This window comes from Grammomys surdaster, unplaced genomic scaffold, assembly GCF_004785775.1.
Source record: "Grammomys surdaster isolate TR1022 unplaced genomic scaffold, NIH_TR_1.0 125752, whole genome shotgun sequence".
Classification (NCBI taxonomy): Eukaryota; Metazoa; Chordata; class Mammalia; order Rodentia; family Muridae; genus Grammomys; species Grammomys surdaster.
In genome coordinates this window covers 420678-426587 of record NW_021620584.1, presented here as the reverse complement: position 1 = coordinate 426587, position 5910 = coordinate 420678, and positions in this window count along the sequence as shown.

The window sequence follows — 5910 nt, the reverse complement described above, 5'->3', positions numbered from 1 at the left end:
GTTTAGTGACAGGCCCAAAGTGGAATCTAGCTCAAGGGGAAATCTCATGATCTGACACTATTACTGAGACTATGGAGTGCTCACAAAATAGACCTATCATGACTGCCCTCCGAAAGACCAAACAAGCAGCTGAAAGAGTCAGATGCAGATATTTGCACCCAACTAATGAACAGAAGCTGTTAACCCCGGTGGTTGAATTAGAAAAAAGCTGGAAGAAACTGAGGAGGAGGGTGACCCTGTAGGAAGACCAGCAGTCTCAACTAACCTGTACCTCTGAGATCTCTCAAACACTGGACCATCAACCAGGCAGCATACACCAGTCAATATGAGGCCTCCAACATATATACAGCAGAGGGCTGCCGGGTCTGGTTTAGTCTGAGAAGATATATGTAATCCTTAAGAAACTGGAGCCCCCTCAGGGAGTTTAGAGGTCTGGTCAGGTAAGGGGTAGGGACATCCTCGTGGAGTCAGGGGGTGTGAAGAGGAGGTATGGATTGTGGAACAGTTTGAGGGTGGATGGGGAATAGAATAAAATTTGGAGTTTAAAATAAATAAATAAATAAATAAATTTAATTTAAATTAGAAAAAAAAGAAAAAAACAGAGAAAAAGAAAATGATTTCTCATATTTTAGCTTTTTTGATCTAAAATCAAGACAAGATCTTTATAATAATCAATATGGGGACCCGAAGCTCAGAACTTCAAGCAGTCAGGGTGGTGCACCGGTAGGTTCCCAGGTTACGTTGGGACAAGGGAAGGCCCTCGGTAAAAGAGGCAATAAAGTTTCCGGGTAGGAACTATAAAGTTCCCAGGTCAGTGGGACAAAGGAAAGCTCCTGAGGTGAGTTGGGACAATAAAGTCCACTGAGCGCAGCCATTTTGCTCTTCTCTGCAGACAAAGAGAGAGCGGAAAAGTTTACACTGTAGCAAACTGAAAGTGAAAGGCACAGTGTGTGGAAAGTATACTTGTGGGAGGAATTTAGTTATGGGCGCTTCTCAGTCGCACCCAATTTTTTTGGCTCTTCAAGAGCTGCTTTTATCAAGGAGTTTAAAGATAAAAAGCTCAACTCTGTTAAGATTTTTAAGTGAGTGCGATACCGTGGCTCCGTGGTTCGTGGTATCAGGAAATCTTACAGTATCCTGCTGGGACAAGCTCGGCAGAGACCTTGACTTTGCTCTGGAACAGGGAACTTTGCAAAAGGGAGTGAGACCTATCTGGAAGTTAGTGAGAAGCTGTTTGGAAGATCAGAAATGCTGTAAGGCAGTCGAAGAGGGACAAACAGCCTTAGAAATGTTGCAAGAACAGAGATCGGAGAGGGCTGTAAGTGAGAAGGGAGGTAAGAAAAGGGAGCCACTGTACCCCAGTCTTGAGGACTTTGAGGACTCAGAGTCCACGGACTCAGAAGGAGAGTTACATGCCCTAGTAAAACAGTTAGAGAGAATAACTGTGAGGAAGAGGGAAAAGAAAAAAGATAAGGAGACACCCTGTTGGCAGCAAGCAGCGGATCGGAGGCCACCATTAAGACACCCTCAGTTCCTCCATCTTATCTTGAAGCTGCACAGGCTACTCCACCTACTCAGCCTGCCCCCCCTCCTATGCAGGGAGATCATTTTGTCCAGGGATATGACCTCAGGTCAGGACACTAGCATGCTAGCTTGGCTCATAGTGAGCAGGGCAGTGGTACTTAGCTGCCTCCAACTTCAGAGTGGCAGGGGTCCTAGTAGGGCAGTGCAGAGAAGTAAGCTAGAGTAGTAAATGGAAACCTGAATCCTTTTTTTTTAAATTACTCTGAGGTAAAATGTTTAAATCATTTTTGATTTTTAAGCTTGTCCCTCTGGCAGAGCTTCTGTCCTACAGCTAAGAGTAGAAGCAGGATTATGAAGCATCCATCGCCTGTGGCATGGAGCGTGTACTTGCCACAGATCTGAAGCCACAGGGAAGGACGCCATGGGAGAATCCAGGGACTGTTAGTGTTGTGTGCTTCCCGATGACCCTACCTGGTAAGACGTCTGTCATCAGCTCTGTCAGTTTTCACTGCCAGCTCTGGGCCTGCAGCCCCACCTCCACTGGGTTGGAGACAGGCCTAGGGTACCAGCTAGTGGCACCTGTGCACAAGAACTACATCTGCAAACAGTGAGAGAAAGACAGGGGCTAGCTGTGGCTGACAGGAAGCCTGCTAGCCTTGTGTGTGTTGGAAGCAGGGCACATCTGAGCTGGAGATGGCTGACAGCGGCCTGTAGTTCTCTAGAGGGTAGGAAAATGGTTACATTCACAAGTTTGCAGATATCCTTAAGGCATGTAAGACCATCTGTTTCTCCATGGAATACACCTATTTTTGTTATCAGAAAGAAATCAGGGAAATGGAGGTTGCTGCATGATCTGCGTGCTATTAATCAACAAATGCAGATCATGGGCCCAGTACAGCGAGGGCTGCCACTTTTATCATCTTTGCCAGCCTCCTGGCCTATAATAGTAATAGATATAAAGGACTTTTTCTCCATCCGATTGTGTGACCTTATAATCCTCAAGGACAAGGCGTCGTGAAGCGTGCCCACCACACCTTAAAAGAGTGTCTACAAAAACAAAAAGGGGGAAGAGACCAAGGCCGGACCCCTAAAGAAAGAATATCATTAGCTCTATTTACCCTTAATTTTTAAAATTTGAATGTTCATGGCCACTCGGCAGCGGACAGACATCAAGACTTACATGGTCTATCTAAGGGCATGGTGAAATGGAGGGATATCCTGACGGGCTCCTGGCGAGGGCCTGATCCCGTGCTGACATGGGCACTAGGTTCTGTTTGTGTTTTTCCTCAGGACCAGCAAGATCCAGTGTGGGTGCCCGAGCATCTAGTGCGGAAGGTTCGCCATGAAGACCCTCCTGAGGCTCTCGATGATGATGGTGACAGTGGCACCAGGGTTAGAGACTGAGGGAGCCGGAGGCATCTAGAGAACCCCTGCTTCGTGACATCTTCCTCTTGACCAAGTGGACAGGTTTAGGTTCCTTGGCTATACTCATGTTATTAGCCTCCTTTGTCTGCCTGTGGATTATCTGTAAGATCAGAGCTACACAGCACCGGAACGCAGCCTTGATTGTTCAAGCCTTTGCAGCCTTTGAGGCTGGACAGTCCCCCCAAGCTTGGCTGGCAGACATCAAGCCTTGAGTCATCACGTTCAGGTTGCGAGGCTAGACACTGCGCTGCTCGCAGCCTCAAGGAGAGCACGTCTGATAGATGCGGGTTAGTACCATCCTTTTCCCCAATTTATCCAATTTCTCCCGCCTCAGAAAAAATCGGTACTGGATGGGTCTGGCACTGCCTGGGTAGAGATAACTTGGAAGGGCTAGTACAATGTCCTTTTCTCTCCTTCTGAGATCAGACCTCTACTCTCACCTGTTTCCTACAAAAGCAAAAAGGGGGAACTATGGAGAGCCACATAGTGCTGCGCCCTTAAGATGGCGCCAGTCTCCGCCTTCCGCCACCTGTTGGTGAGTGTTCTTAAGAGTAAACAAGTCCTTATTTGGCTGTGGCTGGTGATCTGGCTTGTCTCCATGTGTGTGGACCTATCTGCTGTTGCCACGTGGCAGACGGGGGTAGGCTAGTCCTAGAGTACTTAAGCCTGGGAGGCACTCGTGTCCCCCCCACCCCACCCCCACCCCCCCGTCAGAAGATTGTTCAAGGTTTCTGAATAAACTGCTTGGAGAAGAGCTCGAGTGCCGAGTCATGCTTGCTGGACAAGGGTGGGTGCAACAGGAATTATTTGTGGAAATTTAAAAATATACAATTCCCTGTTATATACTAACATAAATATAATATGCTAACCCAAGTGCCACTCCTCCTAGGGCACCGGTAGGCTTGAGTTGGGTCCACACCTCTTCTCTGTTCCTCTAGATTCAATCCACCTAGTGTGACCCTTAGCTTTGTAGTAGAAAACCTGCTGTAGTCTCACTTTCCTCTCTGAGACCATCTCCAATACATCACAAAAATCTCCAACCTTCCTTCCCCCAACTGCTCCCAGTGTCTAAACTTACAACATCAGCAGGCATTTCCGATGAACACATTTGCTGAGCAGGCCAGGGAAGCAGGTAAACTAAATGAAAACTTTCACCATTCTCTTCTAGCCTCTAAATCTAATCTCCCATTAACATCCTTACCTCTGCCTTTATTTCTCCTCTGCTCACATCTCCTGTGGATTCCATAAGCTTTCACGTCCTAATCTTTCTCTTCCAAGTCACTGCTTCATTCTAATCCCCATCTCTAACAGGTACCCTCTGCTAACAGGCCACTCCTTCCAGGGAGGCAGGGAGGCTGTCTTACCTCTCCTTCTGGTTTTTTTTTTTTTTAGAATCAATACTCCTGTTGCATCCCCAGTGCTACAGTAGACCCTCTCACCACTGTCTCCCTCCATTTAAAGAAGATAAAATGACACAGATCCTGGTTGAGCACTCGTCTCTCCTCTCTCCTCCCTCGGGTGACCTCTTTCAGACCTTTATTTAGCTTATTCCCATTCCTAAGTGTCATTTCCCAATATTCAGAAATACATTGTACTTGGAACCCAGTGTCTCAGCTACCAAGTCCAAAGAAAATTTCCTACCAGGCAACACACAGCCATTACATTCTGAGAATCCAAAAAGGAAACAGAAACCAAGGAGCAAAACATTCCCCCCTCCAAATCCAGATCTATAAGCATCCCAAACAGAGATGCCTAGACATCAACATAGAAACACAATAATACCCAGGGTTTCCACTAGAACCCATCCTTTCTACCAAGCAGGCTCTGAATATAACAACATAACTGAAACATAAGAAAAACATCTAAAACTGACTCTGTGAAGATGATAGAAGGCCTTAAAGTAGAAATTAATGAATCTTTTAAGCAAAACAGAAAATGCAAACAACTGGAGGAAATGAACAAATCCCTTAAAGAAATCCATGAAAGCACACAAAAAAATCAGTGGAAGGAAACAAATAAAACTGTTTGAGACCCAAAATAGAAACAGAATCAATAAGAAAACACTAACTAAAAGAATTCTCAGAATGAAAAATTTAGAATTTAAACAGGAACTATAAAGGGAAGCTTTATCAAAAGAATACAAAAGATGGAAGAAAAATTCTCAGGCATTGAAGATATAGCAGAAGAAATGGGTATAACAGTCAAAGGAAATGTTAAATTTTGTTGCGATAAATGTTCGACCCAAATAAGACCAGTCAAGGAAAACACAACTCAATAATTATGGATATGACCTGCACGCCTAGATTGGACAGATTGACCATTACACTACTCTATTCCCCATCTGTGAGATCCCTTATAACTTGCGGTTTTTCCAGGCTACGTGCTTCTCCATTGTCCTTCCACCTCCTACTCCTTCGTTGACTTCCTCCTCCTTCTGCTTCCTCTTCTGTCGACTTCCTCTTCCTTTCTCCTCCCTTAAGCCTTTTTCTCCACCTCCCCTTCTACTGCCTAATCACTGGCTCTAGCCTTTATTTTACAAATTTAATTGGACAGAAGGTTCACAAGAAGTCACCTGTGTACAAACTCACTCCTCCTCTGCAGCCCCTCCCAGGAAAGTGGAACTAGCATCAAAATATAAGGCTGGGGCTATCCAGAACACTTTCCCCTTTTTATCCAATTAAAAGACTCTTTTCTCTCAGATATAAATTGAACACAAACTATATTACCATGTTGTAATTGTTAAAGTGCAAGATGTAGGAGGAGCTAAGGTGAGAGGAGTAAGGAGAGGAAGAAGAGGAGTTGGAGGGGGAAGAGAAAAAAGGAAGAGGAGGAGCAAGAGAGGACAGAGATGTAGGAGGATGGAGAACCACACAGGTATGGAGAGCACCCATGGAGAACAACTTATAAATTTATAATTAGGTTAGCTAATTGGGATACAACTCTCTTTGTATGGGCATCTTG